Below are 16,926 nucleotides of genomic sequence, written 5' to 3'. Positions count from 1 at the left end.
AACAAAGTAAAATGAAGCGGCAGACAGGTGAAGTGAAGACTGAAGTTTGGCTCCTGCTGCCACATGAGCAGCAAGCTAAGGTAAGGAAGGCAACGTCGTGCGCTTGCAACCTGCGCGCTGTGGCGCTGTTGCACTTTGAAATGTCATACGAAATGGCAACGCGAAGCAGCGACGGCGGCGCCGAATACAAGACTCCAAGTTAATTACGATTCGTTGCATGTGCCGTCAATGTAAGCTTCACTGCTTACGTTGCATTTGCTGTTGTTGTTATTGCATTGGCTGCCATTATCGCTGCGCAATGCATCTTCTTTATCGCCTTTGTGGCGCAACTACAACAAAGCTGCATCAACTCCAGCATATCATTGGCCATCGCTCTGCACGCGTCCTCACCCTAACCTATTCGTATGCCGACCGCCAACCGCCGACCAAGATCAACATGTTGCATATGAGCGCATGATAAAGATCTATGGAAACGAGTTTACTCGCGGGCGGTTACCACATTGCGCCCCTCTGCGCCTACACACATACACACAAGCGCTGCTTCGTATGAATACAGTTCATATGTCGGCGCTCGTCGGTCGTCGTTTGAGAAGACAGTTACAATATTTTAATTACGAGTACGCGTCCAGCGCGCCAATGAATGACGACAGGAGCGGTGCATATAAATTTTCGGTTATCTACTGACTTGGAGCAGTGAGCCAGTAGAGCGAAGGAGGTGTAACCGAGGAGGACGCAGCGGCTTGTGCAAATGATAGTGTTGGTAACGAGCAAGCCATGTTGACATCCAAGTTTGACGTCGCCTTGGACTTGCTAATGTTGTGCTGTGGCATGAGTAATTAATGGATTTGAAAATCCGCAAAAGCGGACAAGGAATTTTTGGAAAAACTAAATTGACATATGATAGTCTAGACTAGACTAGACTCAAGTTTTGTTGCTCGAAGTTATTTCAGTTAAGCGCGCTTGTTTTCTAATTAAATTCTCAGCATACAAATTTGCTCAACCGACTTTCGACAATCATAAGCTCAGCGCTAGAACCCGGCAAAAGAATAGAAGTTCTCTCATTTACCTCTCATGTCACCAACAATGTTTTAAGTTTGCTTCGAATTCACTGCTCCAACGTCCTTTATCTCCTTTACCACCTTCACCGTAAACCTTAATCACCCTAGTCGTCATAATAACTAGCTGGTCATCAACCTTCACACACACACCTTAACAGCACCAATGACATCAATATGGATAATTCATTACTTATGGTAACATGCATGCCACTTGCCAGCATTAATTGATAGTAAATATTTATTTATGTAAGTCTGCATGCTTTTGTGAGGAGCATGAGTAGCGTGTGCTTATGGCGCAGATTTTCACACGCAATAATTTGCTCGTTGTGACAAGTTGTGAAGCTGAGACGTGGTGGTAGTCTGGCAGCAAAGGCAGCTGCCTAACAAGGAGCGTCTGGATAATATGAAGGCGATGATTAATATAGGAACAATGTTTAAATATAAAAATTTGATCATTTTTATTTGCTTTTGAGTTTATATACATAAGCTGTTTGTAAAAGTAAGGCTAAAGAGCTCCGCGCCATTTTGTTTCGGTAGATCGATACTATATATGGTATACTTAGAGTTCCCCCAACTTTTGTATTAGCTGGGTTCAAGCATAATACATAATAATTAATATAATTTCAATAATCAGTTAAATAAAAGAAGTTATAAGACATCCCGCCAGATCTATGCCCTCAACTTTCGGTATTTTGTAACTTAGAGTTTGTTGCTACTATAAATATTTAGAAGAGAGTTTTAACAAAACGCCTCAGAAGAAAAAAATATAACAACACTACTCGGAACTCATCGAGTATAGTTTTGGCTTAAAAAAGCTTCTCTTTAAGGCAGCTTTAAATAAGTTCGATCTTCTATAAGCTATAATTTTGTATGTTAGTTATATTATTTACCGCAAAAGCTCGGATTTACGCTCTTAAAAATTTAATACCTCTCCGGTTTTGCTGTGGAATACATTGAAACTGTTTTCTCTTGATAAGATCTCAATATTTCCTCGGCTGCGTATCTGATATATCAAAATGGTATTCCGCGTTAATAGTTTTAGCGTAGGAAAGCACAGATATTTATCCTCAAGTTATTGAGTCTAATGCTTTTAATTTTACCACTACATATCTTATAAAACAAGCCGCGAAATGGAGAACAAAATCTTCCCAGAGTGCTGCAAACAGACTCTGATAACCCAACCCAAAAGCTTAATGGTATTTAGGTATCTCGATTTACTAAGCTAAGCTACACTTTAAGCTATTTACTACTAAATTAAAACGCACATTCAAATCGAAATTCATTAAGCGTGAACACTTATAACTGTCACAAATATTTTAGTCACCGTTTAACTTAACAACAACAACTACAGTGAGACGCCAAGCCTTTCTATGTCATACAGACTTGATTCATATTTGCTAATAAATATATAAAAGCAATAAAACTTGTCCTTCGCTGCAGCTTTCGTGCGCCATTGTAGCGTCTTACATATGGATTTATATACAGGCAGGTTCATATGGAAATTACTTTAAAAACGTCCAAACATATATATATATATTTAAATACTATTAATTTAATAAGAGAGCAGAAAATTCAAACTGTTATGGAACAGTCTGAGTGTTTCGATATTTTTAAATAAAAACCACGACAGCTATGAGCTTTGTTCCAGAATCGTAACGTAATGGACTCGGATTTTTACCCAGCCAAGGGTTGTCAACTCAACAGCCTGCTTTAATACCTATTGAGACTAAGCACTGTTGATTTTGAACGCAAAAAAAATTCCAAAAATATTCCAACCTCAAGCGATTTATATAATTCCGCAGAGACATTATGCTGGCACTCAAGACTTCAGCTGAATAGAGTTACCAGTTACAAAAAACCCACATTTAAAAAGTCGTTATATGCATATGGACCAGCGTCTACAGAGCAGATAAATAAACTGCAGCTTTTTATTTGAACTTTTCATTAGCAAATATTGCAATTGCTGTTATAGCTTGGACACACCCTTGCGGCGGCAACATGCCACATGCATACAGAAATTAGTCAGGGTGTCAGTCATGCAGTGTTTCATACGAATAACGAAAAAAATAACACAAACAAGAATTAATAAAGCAAAAGCAAATAGCGAGCAACATAAATGGAAATCGAAGTTTGAAAAAATTGCGAAAAAAGTTCAGATTCATGCAGATCAATTAGTTGAACTAATGTTGTGTGATTATAGTTGGACTTCTTTTGTTTTTACAACTGACTGCATCGTTGGGCGCTCCGCAGTAGCATTACAGTTGCGACGGCCATTGATTGCTGTAAGCAATTAGGTGTGTTATGCTGCACTCGTAAAGCGTAACATTTTTGAAATGTGATTTGAAAACGTGTTGCGCGCTGGCGCATGTGTCGCCGCTATTAGCTGAAATGAAAAAAAAGAGCTATAGCTGATTACTTGCGGCTATATTGCCAGCGCTGGGTCACTCATTATAATATGGAGCTATTGAGAAGCAAATGTGTGCTGTGTGGCGAGATTTCGAAGCGCTGATAAGCGCACAACATTTAATTAAGGCCAAAGCGCATAGCGCAGAAGTAGAACAAACAATAAAATATACACCAAAAAATAAAAATGGAAACATTAAATTAGAACATAAATTGTTGTTGCACATTATGCGCTTAATTGTGCTGTGGGAAAACTGTGCAGTTTGTGCCAAATATTCTTGTGTGCCACGCTTAACACAAAAAGGTTCAAAATGTCAATTATATTTGGTTTTTTCTAAATTCTAATTTTTTCATTATTTTTCCTCACACCAAACACTTACGAAAGCTCAATTCTATAGCGCTCACATTGCGCATAGAGAAACTGCCAAGCGGAGCTTTATCTGTAATTGCTGATCGGCGTGTTGTGAGCTAGGTAAGGCGTATAACATAAACAGCAGACCTAAAAGGGTTCATGTGGCAAGCAAACCCAAAATGAATGCGCAATATTGGTTAGAAGATGAAGAAATATACAGTACAAATATATTGCGCAGAACCACTGCATATGCATCTACGTACAAAAAATACTTCCTCCTTCCTTCTCAGCATTTTGCACTATGCCTCACTGCCGCGCCTCTTGATACACGAACCAATGTTTTGCCTTTCTGCTTCATTTTTGCTGTTATTACTTTTATCATCTTCTGCATTAATATTTTGCTCGGCTGTCAAGTCATATTTTGACAATAGTTCAGGTGTGCCGACGTGAAAGCCAAACCTCCTTGTGCCACACTGACTGCTTGTCGGCACTGACGTTGTTTAACTGCCGCGCGCGGCACCACACGTTTACGCTGAGTTGCCGGCGTAGCAAGCGAGCAAGTAGCGGCGCAAAAAGTAAAACTTAATAACTTCCAATACTGGCGACAAGTTTGTGGAAAAAATGACAGTTAATCAGCAATTTCGCTTGACACTTCAACGGCTGCGAAACGGCGCAGTGCTTATACACAGCACACAGAGTCGGCAATCGTCTTAACAGTTTCATACGTCTGCTATAGCCCGCAGCAGCGCCGTTGAGACCGCCTCCATCATTTAAGTCAATGCCGCAAACCGCAAAATGGCAAACAACTAATTGCGCAATCTTATCGCGTGTTTATTATGTCAACCTTTTTGACAAGACAATGACAGCTGATATGTAGCTGGCGGTGTGCCGCTTAATGGTGGCATCGGCAACGTTGGCGCAGCGATGTCGCTGCCCTCAAATATTGATATGTGTTGTAAGTCCTTGAGCGTTAATAACTTGAATATTTCGTAGAAAGAGACAGTTGAGTTTCACTCTTGTTGAGAGTTAATTAAGAAACTGTAGCTCAGTAAAATTATTTCCAATTTAGTTAGAGAAGTAATGCACATTATTTTCCCCATTGAATACTGAAAGAGAAGATAAATCAAATAGAGTTATAGTATGTATGTGTAGCTTTGCTCTTTAACATGCTGTCTCTCTAACTCTACAACTTTTTTTTTTTTTTTATATATCTGCTTTCACACATGTTCCAGTCAAATACTTGTTACTAACATAACCTTGCTTTTGAAAGACTCTGTGAACAACGTTTGATATCTGCAATTAATCTTACTCTTAAGTTCGATTTTTTAAAATATAACCGACGATGTTTCTTCTAAAACTGCCACACTCAATATGCTATATTATTTTCAGAATACTTTTGCACATAATAATGAATAGTTTTTCCACAAATTCACGTCTAAATGTTTGAACATTTATTCCTTACTTCCCTTGTGATATCTACAATATAAGAATTAGTGTCTGTTTAATATATTGCTATTTAATATATGGTCTTTGTATTTTCTCATTTCAGTCAATCTAGCTCGCTGTTTTCTTAATTATCTCAATATTACTTCTAATATTTTAAAATCTTACTACTTTTTCTTTACTCCGTTCTTACTATACCTCATTATCCTCAACCACCCTAAATCTCGCTGTTTAATTCTCAGTTCTAAACCACCATCCTCTGAAGTTCTCGGCTACCCAATAATATCTCCACAATAACCACTTTATTTACCAAAACAACATAAATACAGTTGAACTAAAAGTAATTTTCTTGATTAGCTATTTTCCAATTGGCACAATACCTAAGTTTCCAATATGAATGACACTCGTGTATGCCTTTATGACTACTAAGGGAATACACAAATGCCATTTGCGTTGAATATTGCGCAAACGAAGTTGATGTGTCGTCGACTTGCCGGTCGATTTATGGGTTTGTTTGTTTTTCATTTTTCATATTCTCATTGCCTGCTGTTTGCGAGTATATATTTTTACGCTACCGCTTTTGTATTTCTTCTACTACTCAATACTTTTGTGTACATCCTTTCCCTGCGCTGTATGCCCTTTGTATAGTTTGCCAACTTTTACCACAAATTGGGTTGTAAAAATATTTTTCTTCAATTTTGAAAATTATTTATTAACAGCAAAAGTTATTTCACATTTATGACAAATGGCAACAATGCTGCCACTGCAGCGTAATAGTAATGCCAGAGCGTACTTAAGTAGGTAGTCGTAAATAGCGGTACATTTAAAGTTTCTTCTTTCGTTTATAGTCGTTGCATTCAATAAATGTAATGGAGGGTGAGGCATAGTGCAGGATTAAAGGAAGTTTAATTTTATCATTGAGCGATGTCGACGGTTCTTAGGAAGCAAGCTCAGTCGGAGTTTTTATTCTTAAAATGTTAGAGCTGCCGTTGGGTTAGGTTAGGTGAGGTTAGGTTAGGAGGTCGATCCCAAGAAGGATCTCACTGGGACCTCTTAAGACGCCGGTTCGTTGTGGTACCTAAAAACTCCTACAAAAAATAAAAACCGTACATAAGAGCGAGGTTTTAATAAATAAAGCAATACTAAGCTTTTAGACAAGATATCTCTTAAACAAGATATATTTCAAGATCACACCGCAGCGTTGAACTGATTTAGCCTCTCAAGTAATAAGTAATTGGAATTTTCGTTGTATACCTGAAGGTTGGCAAAGAAAAGCGCGCTCCATTTACAACATCAAACCAAATTAGTGAAGAGCATAGTTCGTACAAACTATCTCAATAAATTCTGTATCAATAATTTAATAATATCTGCTTTTCTAGTAAAATGTACGGCGACTTCAAAACAAACGCGTCACTTGCATCCGGTTTATCTCAATTTAAGCACGTACTTTGGGCGACATGCAAACTAGTTTTATCGTTAAATAAACTAGCTGTGATTTAATTATAACAGTCATAATATTTGTTAGACATAAACAAGTACAGTCACCTACAATACCAGTCAACCAGTTGACCATGCAACAAACTACAACAACATATTGCATGGACAACCTACATCAAGCTTAGTCAGAGCAAAAAGCTCGACAACAAAAAACAACACAACTATTGAGAACAAACTGTTATTAATTGCAATGAAGTCGTCATTGTCGTAGTCGCTAAAGCTGCCATATCGTGATATGCCAGACGAGCTTGTGGGCAGCACACACAAAAAACCAAGCAAGGCAAAAAAAGCTGACTCTAAGCAAGCGAGCTGGGTTCGAACAAAGTTAAATAAAAGCCACTTTTTTTTTTTGCTTTTCAGCTTTAAATAAACGAAGTATGCAAAAAATTGGTTCAATGCTGCATGCAGTTGACACTTAACCCACAATTATCCATTGTAAGCGCAGATTAGTGTTGTGGCAGGCAGGTGATTTGTGAGCATCGACAAATTTAAATTGTTGCTCCATCGATAATTCAATAAATATATGTAAATGTTCGAACTTGGTATCGCCATGATCTCTAAATTAATAAATTTTTTTCGTGATTGGCACTAGCTTTACAAACTAACTGTCAAATACTTGAATAATGTTCGCAACTAGACAACTGACGATTTGTCCAAGTCGTGGCAATACGATATAGTAGTGGCAAGCGCGTGAGAACATAAAACTTAGAAATAAGAAAATGGTATGCTTTTGTTTTGCTATCAACATAAGGCTCTGCAAATATTCCGAAAACATTTTGACTTACAATAGACACATTTTTAAAACTCTGCGATATCACAACCATAACCTTAAGGCATCCATAATGAGACTTCTAAAGCATTAACTGCTGTAGTTGATTCAATTTCGTGCTATTTTCGGGTATAACAGACTCGCTGATGAAATGTGGGTAGATCAAGACCAATGTAGTTCCATAATAGAACAGTGAATTTGTACTAGAATGGATCTACACCGTTATTAGAACAACGTTCACTTCCAATTTGAAACTTTTATAATGAAGTTAACGTGGTATACCAGATAATGGCACTCTAAACCATACTTTCCCCACTCTGGATAAACGTAGGAATCAGATTATGTACTCTTATGAAGTACGCAACGAAGTAGCCCCTCTTTACCCTGCAGATACCTAAATATTTTAGTGAAATATAGCAAAATTTGAGAATAATCTTTTGTAATCTATCTAAAGAGCTGGTTAAAGAGAGTGGGCACAACATTTTCCTCTCCAACTTTTTCTTTACCAATTCAATGAGAAAGCTAAGATTTCTGTTAAATAATAGCTATACGTTAGAAAATTTCCACCAATTTCGCTAATGCATTACATTAACCACTTTCAATTTCATTCAGGTTTAAATTGGCGCCAACCCCGCACAGCTCGCCTATCGGACGGTTGAAACAGAGCGAAGATGCAGCCAAGGATTTGCAGATAATGCTGGTAATAAAAATAAGTAAATTCTCCACAAGCTAAATTAAAATTGCAGGTAGGAATGTTGTCTATTAATTTAGCTAAATGAAAGGATTTCACCAGCCATACACACATACACGCACACCTCGGCAAATAAACATGTAATCGGTAATGCCAACTGATTTCAAACGGCTTAAACCGGAGTCCAGCACACAAGGCATAACAGACGTGCCAACTGCAGCGAGGATATTAAAAGTAAAATGAGCGTTGAAGCGACAAAAGGAAAAAAGGTCGCTTACAACTAGTAGGTGAATGCTGACAATGTTGGGTCAGCTGCCGGGTATTTTAAGCTTTCGTTGTGTAGCGGCGGTGGCAACGTTGAAAAATGTGAGAAATCAAAGATAGAATAAAAAGGCAAGATTTTTGTACATTTTGTGGTTCAAATGAGCGTAGCGGCAACAAGCAACGCATTCCAGCCACAATCTTTTCATTACAGTTAGCTGGCGTATTAACTCGTACAACGGCGTGTGGCACGTAGACTTAATGTCGGTGTGTTCGTGGATGCCAACAAGCGCCTCAAAGGTACCACACCCGCACATTTAAACGATTTCAGCAGGTGCCTTGTCGCCTAACCATCCCCTACCCATCCCCTACCCATTTCCTAACAAGTTACGTGATATTGGTCTGGCGTAGGTTGTGGTCTAGCAAATGTTGAGCTGCTTACACGGAACTATTGCAAATAAACAATAGAAATTTACTGCAATTTCACAGTTTATTCAGCAATGAAGATGCGTGTATCCGGCGGCAGCTTAAAGGCAGAGTGAGTAAGTTCGCAAATGCAAGCTGGGACTGAGCTGACCAGCTGATTTGGCTTACTTGTGCTGTGTCCGTCCTAAACTTGCTAAGGCGGTTAATATATCTATAGTTAGCTGTTTTAGTTTTTACCACAACGCGCACTACTTTCGGTCCACCGTTAACCAAGAGAAGTCTCGGTTTTTTCAATTTTATTAAAGATTCGCTTTTTGCTTTCTACTGGCTCTCCATCTACCAATGTGGACTAAATTTGGCAATTCGCAACTGTATACTTTCCATGGTGTATGGCAATTTCTTTACCCATCTACCGTCTGTCTCCCAACCACCATCTAGAGTTTTCTTTTTCCCGGTTCTGCGCGAACTGACGCTGCGTCCGTTGGCTGACTGTCAGCCTGCCAGTCTGATTATCGTTGGCGCGTGCTATTCCACAATTGCAATACGAAAATTACCCAACTTCACTGTCGCTGGTTGACCAACCTCCCGCCCTTCGCTCTATCTGTGTCCTGTATCGCTGAAGCAGCTCTAACGCCTGGTTGAACATTACACCTGTAAGACATAAAAATAAACATGCCAGCGAAATAAAAGATTACCAGAAAGAGTGGAAAAAGGTCTGACGAAAAACGAATTAAACTAGTAAATTGTGGGAAGAAAATAAAATGCGACTGCTTGTTGGAGCTTGCCAAGTGAAAAGGATGTCTTTGATTGTCTTATCGGTTGTATGCTGGTCAGTAATGAAATAAAAGCTGAATTCCGCATGTAATGCAGTGAGCAGACATCCTTTTTTCTAACTTTTCACACTCGCATATCCAGCTTTCATTTAGACGCTTCGCTGCTTGTAATTCCCAATTTCTTCTCACATTATCTTTTTTTGTACACTTCTGCTTATTTGCTTTCATTTCTTGTTACGTATATTGCTGTTTTTTTGTTGTGTAGCAACATTTTTATAAATAAATATTTGAAATGCCTGCATCCTTTCTGCTGACAATAGCGCTTTCAACGCCCCAACTCCCACGCTTCATACTTTGTGCCTCGTCGCAAACATTTTTGCTTTGTGTCTGTGCTGCCAACCGCATTCGTTTGTTTTCAAAGACAGCTTATAGCTTCTTGTGTACCTTAGCTCCTCACACATTTCCACCTTAATGCCGTTACTCTAATATCCTATATAGCTCAGTTCGAACGCATGAGTTCCTCCATTGGCGCAAAAAAATACCTTTTTTGCTCCTACATTACCTTTTTGTGAGATTCGCAAGGCATAGCTGTCTAAGAGATTTTGGGTTCATTGAGTTGTTCATTTCTTGCGAAATTGGAAAATATTTAATCCAACAATTACCTTGACATTTATTCTGCTTCGTCCTTTGTAATTGCACATATTTGGTTCATTACAATTAATTAAACCATTTTTCGAAATTTTCATTTAGCTGTCAGCTGTTTATTTGCTTCGCTGGTTGGCATGGAGTGTCCACTGATAGCATTGACAAGGGTTGAAAAGTGCCACTTGCATTGCGATATTTTTCTGTGACAGTTTGCCAGACACATTTCATTTTTAAAATTGCGTGATTAAAGTTGTAGGTTTGTAGGGCATCGGTGAACTTCAGAGCTAAAAGAAACACCACACCAATTCGTTCCTATTTCTTCTTCAGTTTATGGCTTGCTGGTTTGTGGTGTTACTATAACGTTTCTTGAGACTTGAGAGTGTTCCGAGAAGTCCCAACGTGTCGGTAATTTCGTAAAACTTCACTACAGAAGTCAAACAATATCTACAAAGCTCATGTCTCGCTATTGGAATGCAGAGATAGTAATTCGTCTCCAATCTTAAAACGAATGAGTCTCTTTACATTAAAGTAACCAAATGTTTAACTAAATATTATACAATTCTATTCCATTCGATAGCGCGAATCTAGCTTGCTTACTCAAATGAAAAAACTATTGGCTACTCATACAAATCCTCTAAGGTTGAAAAAATAGACGCACGGCCTCGTATTAGTATGAAAAATATACTTCTTTGATTCACCATGTACTGTTTAGTTTGCTCTGGATAAATGTTTATCATTTAGTGCCACGCACACCATGGAGCAACCACTAATGTCACCGTGTTATGCAAATTCTAACTGAGAGTACATTTTTTTAAAGTTCAGCCATTATTTATAGGAGACTGCGTTGCAAATACTCAAAAGCGAACAGCAAATAAATAAGGCGCATAAAAAATGTACTACATCCGCTGCTAAAGAAAGGAAGCAGTAGAGCGCCTAAAAGCAGACATAGCAAATGCAAAGAGTGCGCACTACATTACACTTAGGCACAAGTACAAACGTTAACTTGATCTTGCGGAGCCAGTGCTCCGTTGACGCACATAAATTCAAGATGTGGCCATAAGATTTATGACCGTTGCGAACGTGGAATTTTCAAAGCAGTAGACGCGCTGAGTAAGCGCTTGCTTTGTACGACGGACAAAGATATCGTCTGTGGCGCGCTGTTAGGCGTTGAAGATAGCTGAGACTGTTGCAATGTTCGCCAGTGGTCTCAAGCGTTCACTACCTCATTTGAGCTGTGAACGCGGGTGTTCATATATGTGTTTATGCATGCGCTGAGGTTGAAGCGTTATTTTGCTGAACGCCTTCTCGCCATCGCAGTCGTGCGTCAAATAATTTCAAATGGAATTTACATTTTTGAAATTTTCATGGTTTTAAGCGGCTGCGCTTACATGCTGGACTACCACATTCCGCTAACTTGATTTCGCACTGAAATTTGTTTCGTTTGTTAAGAGAATGAAATAAAATTCCCATAAACTTCGTCAAAGGCAGAAATTACAATTTTTACGCGGCGCTCGCAGATACTAATGGCGCATAAATGTGGCTAATGGTGTGCAGCCGCCTGGCGCGCTACCCCACGTAGCACAGACTGCGTCACTGTACGACTGACGGATTGGCTAGGCTACATTTTGGGCGCGACTCATTAGATATTTGACCTATAGCATATACATTCGAATCGAATTTGTATAAAGCTCGTCGCGCGCGTGGTAGCAGCCGCTGCGGAAATGCTTTGTAGTCACTGCTGCTGCTTGCTCTTCTCTGCATCTGCCACTGCTGCTTCTTACACAAAGTTTTCAATTTATGTCTTGTGATCATCATAAAATCGCGCCAATGTTTATGACCGTTTCCATTACAGACACACGCGCACACACATGCGCCAAGTGACACTTGCAGCGAGGCTCCAGTGGCGTATGTCCATAGCATAGCATAGAGCAGCCCATAAATGATTTTTGCCGCCGCACACTCATCTAAGCAACTTTGAAATTGCTTTCTTAAACTTCACCTCCCAGCGCACAATATACCCCGCCAAGCTACACACCCACATGCTGTAAGTAATTTTGACATTTTGTTGCGCATTTTGGTCATAACAGTGATTGGCATTCGCCATGGTCGCACTGTTGGGCCAAAGTAGCCAGGCCATCAGCTGTGCGCACCAGCAGCGCTGTCCACTACACGTTCTGCCACATGCAACTGAATGTGATGCTATGGCATTCTTGGCGTGAACTTGTAGCCTCCTCCGCGGCGCGCAGTAGCTCATTTTCAATTGCTTTTTACCACACTTTGCCGATTTCTGCAGCGCTGTGCCTAATACGCTCGATTTTTATGGGAAGCAATTCTATTTTGATTTTACAGACTCGCTGGTAATTTGCCGCTCACTTTTATGTTTGTTATTGTTTTATTCCGTTTCGAATGTTTTTCAAATAACTGTAGCAAATGTTGGTAATGTGTAAACATACTTTGTGTGTTGATTTTTGTAGATTTTATGCGCTTCTTAATTATTAATGCTTGCCTTATGCTAAATTTTCATTAGAAATTGATTTGCGAAAGAAATGTTCAAACTTTTTCTCATTAAAAGAGTAGCTACTCAATCTTAATTTATTTCAAGGTATAGACTTTCCAATTCCTTGGTTTATTCATTTAAGCTTCAATTAACTGTATGAGAATTAATAAGAGCGTGAACAAAATACGATTAGCCTAATTGTATGCTAAAATAATGCTGACTACTCGTGTATATTTCTCTTCAAGCCACCTAAATTAATGCTCTGAATGACTAGAGGACCTTTTTTCCCGAATAGCATGACACACCTTCACCACTTTTGGGAACAATAACGAAATATTTGAAAATACTGAGCTGAGATCAAGTTGGTTTGGATAATCCTTTCGGACAATAAGGGAATGTCGCAGCTATAAGGCGACAAAATGCATGTTTTCACATTAGATTCCAAAATTCTAAAAGCTGAACGTCTAGAAATGAAAACAGTTAATTAGCCATGAACTTCGAACTATTTATTTTATTTAATCCAACGCAAGCGCATCATTCACTCTAACTGTCAAACTAATTATAAAATTTAAATACTATATGCAAATAAAATCGACAGTCGATCACAAAGTTGCACACGGCAGTCGTCACTCAGCTTAGTAAGTCGCAATGCAACACGCAAGGCGACACTTGACGTTTGGAAAGCTGTTAAGCCAGATGGCATTACGTATGCAACAGAGGCAAAAAGAGCGGAGACATGCCACAGATTGAGATGAGCTGCATTTGTAGTATTTATATTATTGCTTAACAAATATGTATATGGCTGTGATTATGCGCATTCGCAAGCTTTCATATCCGCTTGTGGCCTCCATCACGCGCTCAAGTGTCATTGCTTAGGCAAAACGATCATTTTATGTGTCATTAACTGTCAAAGTGCATGGCTAACATTTATTTAGTTGCATGCATGCTTGCATGTGGCATGCAACACTGCAATCGTACACTCCACTACAAGTTCAAGGCGGTCAACGAAGCGTGTGAGCCTGCGCGACAGAGGCTGGCGAATGGCAGACATACTTCACTTGATGATGCATAAATTTTAGCATTGACATGGACACGATCATGACGAAGCTGGTTATGAAGCGGAAGGCAAATAAAAAGCGCAGAAGTCGTAAGGAGAAGAAAGGACGAAATGTGAAGCTTAAGGCATATGTAATAAAAATATTGCACAAGCAGTTAAGCGTAGAGCAAGAACTGTGGCGAAAAGACACCAGAAGTTTAACAGCAGATGCTGGAATATGGATTAGGGAATAACATGCTTCAAAACCACCTATAGATCTAGTATAGTACGAGCAAAGCCACAGAAGATGAGCAAGCCTCATGATCTTCAAAGAGTTTCGCTTGAGAGTTGGCTCACACATATGATCCGCTCCGACAGCAAAAATACTTGCTGCTGAGCCAACAAGTTTGACTGAATCCACGTTGGTAGAAGCATCAACAAAGCAGTAGCACCTCTGACAAGTGTTTAACAAGCTCAGCAAGCGTTGTTGTAGTGTCACTTGCACTCGCTGTTTCCTTTTCTTTCGCATTTGTTTTTTTTTTTTTTTTTTTTTTTTTGTGTTTGTCTGTCTGCTGGCTGTCACTGTCATTGCAGGTATTAACGTTGCTGCGTAGTTAGCTTTTATTGCCTTCAGGAACAGCTAGCTGGCTAAATGGCCGATAGCTGCTCATCTAGTAGTTGAGCATTTGTGTTTTTTTTCCAACTATTGTTGTTTTTTTTTTTTGTATATTTCATGCTTTTTACTTTAACGATTGCCATTACATGCTTGTTAATGCACTTTTAAATTTGCCGTTGTCTGCAGCTTAAACATTTAATGATTCGCTTGAATGGCTTCATTTTTCACAGTGTCATTTCGATTGCTGATTTTGGTTTCGTCGTTGTTGTTGGCAGGTGTAAATAACAACACTGAAGCACCACTAAGATGGTGACGTATAAGAATCCAATGATGATCCTGGAATGATAGTTTTGAAACGAGGTATAGCTTTAGACTCCATGTGCCCCTACGCTTTAGAAAGTGAGTAAACAACCCCTGTGAATTCTAGAATATATTGTTCCAAAATATTAGATTTTGCGGTTAGTAAAGTCAGGTAAGAAGACAGAAAAACAGTTCGTTTTGGGGCATGCATTATTAATGCTCGGTCCGTTCTTCTAAAAAGTGTTCCTCAAACATGTAGACCAAGTAGTCTATGTGGAACATTAAACAAAAAATAAGACGAACTAACTGCACAATCTGAACGAAAGTGTGAATTTTCAGAATTGTACCGACAAAGTGGAAGGGGAGCGGATTGGAACCTAATTCCAAAGATCTTATGATCCATCTTAACCTGTTTAGGTTTATATTATCACAATTTTCATCGGGGATTTCTACCAAATCTATCACCATCCCACTAGTAACGGTCTCATATACTATATACTAGTGGCAAATTCGATCCGGGTTCCATACTCACCCCTACTCATAAATAATAAAACTTCTCTGAGACCCCGTTAACACATCAGGCACTCTCTTATATATAATATATATGCAGAAAACAAGGCTCAACTAAGCGAAAGATACTTCGCTTGTTTTCAAAATAGGTTCCGAGAAAAGATTATCATTTTGTAACATATTTCATCTGTTATCTCAGAGGATAAAATACTTCCAACACAACCTTCAAAACTTATGCTCATTAAATCATTTCAAATCGCATTACTGCAACAAGGCCACTTAGCTGAATTTGATACTACAGGCATATTACATAAAGTTGCCCAATTACACGCGGAAATGCAACACATTCACGGCTGCAAAATGTGCAAGCACTCCACAGACACACTAACAGCTTTGCACCTCAATCTACCATTTCCTGCTTTCCTTCGCCTTCGGCACAAAAAACCTCCGCGATGTCATCGAAAATGTCCACAAGCTGCATTATCAGCCAGCCTTCCAGGCAGTCAAGTGCCAATAACGGAAACGGAAACAATTCAATTGTTCGCTGATGAAGCATTAAGTCGCAATGGTGGCAATGCCGACGTCGTCGTAGTCCCCCACGCTGGTGACGTTGATGGTCGCGACATTAACGCCAAAGGCTTTCCTGCTAGCCGAAAGCATTGACGTATTCGTACTCTATGAGGCACTTACTCGCATAAGGTAGGCAGCGGCGGCGCCAACGAGCAAGACATATAAACGCGATTAACGTGCCAACAGCGCACAGGAATACGAAAAGAGCAATTTCCATATCGCCGCCATGCAAGCGTCTATATGTGTATGTAAGCGCTGTAGTGCTGCCTGCCTCAAACATGGCAAAGTATCATAGTTTCGGCTTGTTTGGCAGCCTTCGTGCGGCATTATTATGGGTGTTTTCATCGCCGTCTCGCAATGTATTTTGCATAATAAGCAGGATTACGTGAAAAAGGACTCTCGACATACAAGTGTATGTGCGCGTATGTGTCGCCAAAGGCGTATATAGTCTAGTTTAGCGAACAAGCTGTTTTCGTTTTTTGACTGGATTGGCGTTGTTTTTAGTACTACAAAAACACGGCGTCGAATGGATTGAAATTAAGTGTAATGGAGTGTTCTCTATGTCCTGTTTTAAGACGGTTTCCAAAATTTTCGCAACTATGTTGATCTTAAAAACAGTGTGAGAAAAATTTCTAAATTTATTCCCGATGATCTGTTTGTTTAACGCAAAGGAAGAGTCTAAAAGTAAGATCAGAGTTTTTATGCACGCGAAAGGTGCATACAAATTTCCGGAAAAAGATGCTCGGCTTCTGGAACGCGCCAACTGTTCCTTGTTCAAAATTGTTGAGACTTAACTTAAAGGTCTTCAAAGTCTTACTTACTTCACCTACAAATTTTTTGACAAAATTTTTTTTTTATCTACTTGAAAAGATTTTGAAACACAGATGGATGAGAGAAAGTTGCGCTGAATTGAAGGGGTGCTCTAAATAAAAAAAAACAGGCTAGGGAAGATAAAACTACCGAGCGATTGTGGAAAACAGGTTGTGTCTTCAAAACTCAAAGAGTGCTGTAAAAACCATGCATCCACTCCATAAAGTTGTTAAAAAATTTTCACAAAGAACCACAAATTCAACTCGAAT

The sequence above is a fragment of the Bactrocera oleae genome, chromosome 4 (assembly GCF_042242935.1).
Source record: "Bactrocera oleae isolate idBacOlea1 chromosome 4, idBacOlea1, whole genome shotgun sequence".
Classification (NCBI taxonomy): domain Eukaryota; kingdom Metazoa; phylum Arthropoda; class Insecta; order Diptera; family Tephritidae; genus Bactrocera; species Bactrocera oleae.
This window is presented reverse-complemented; position numbering follows the sequence as displayed.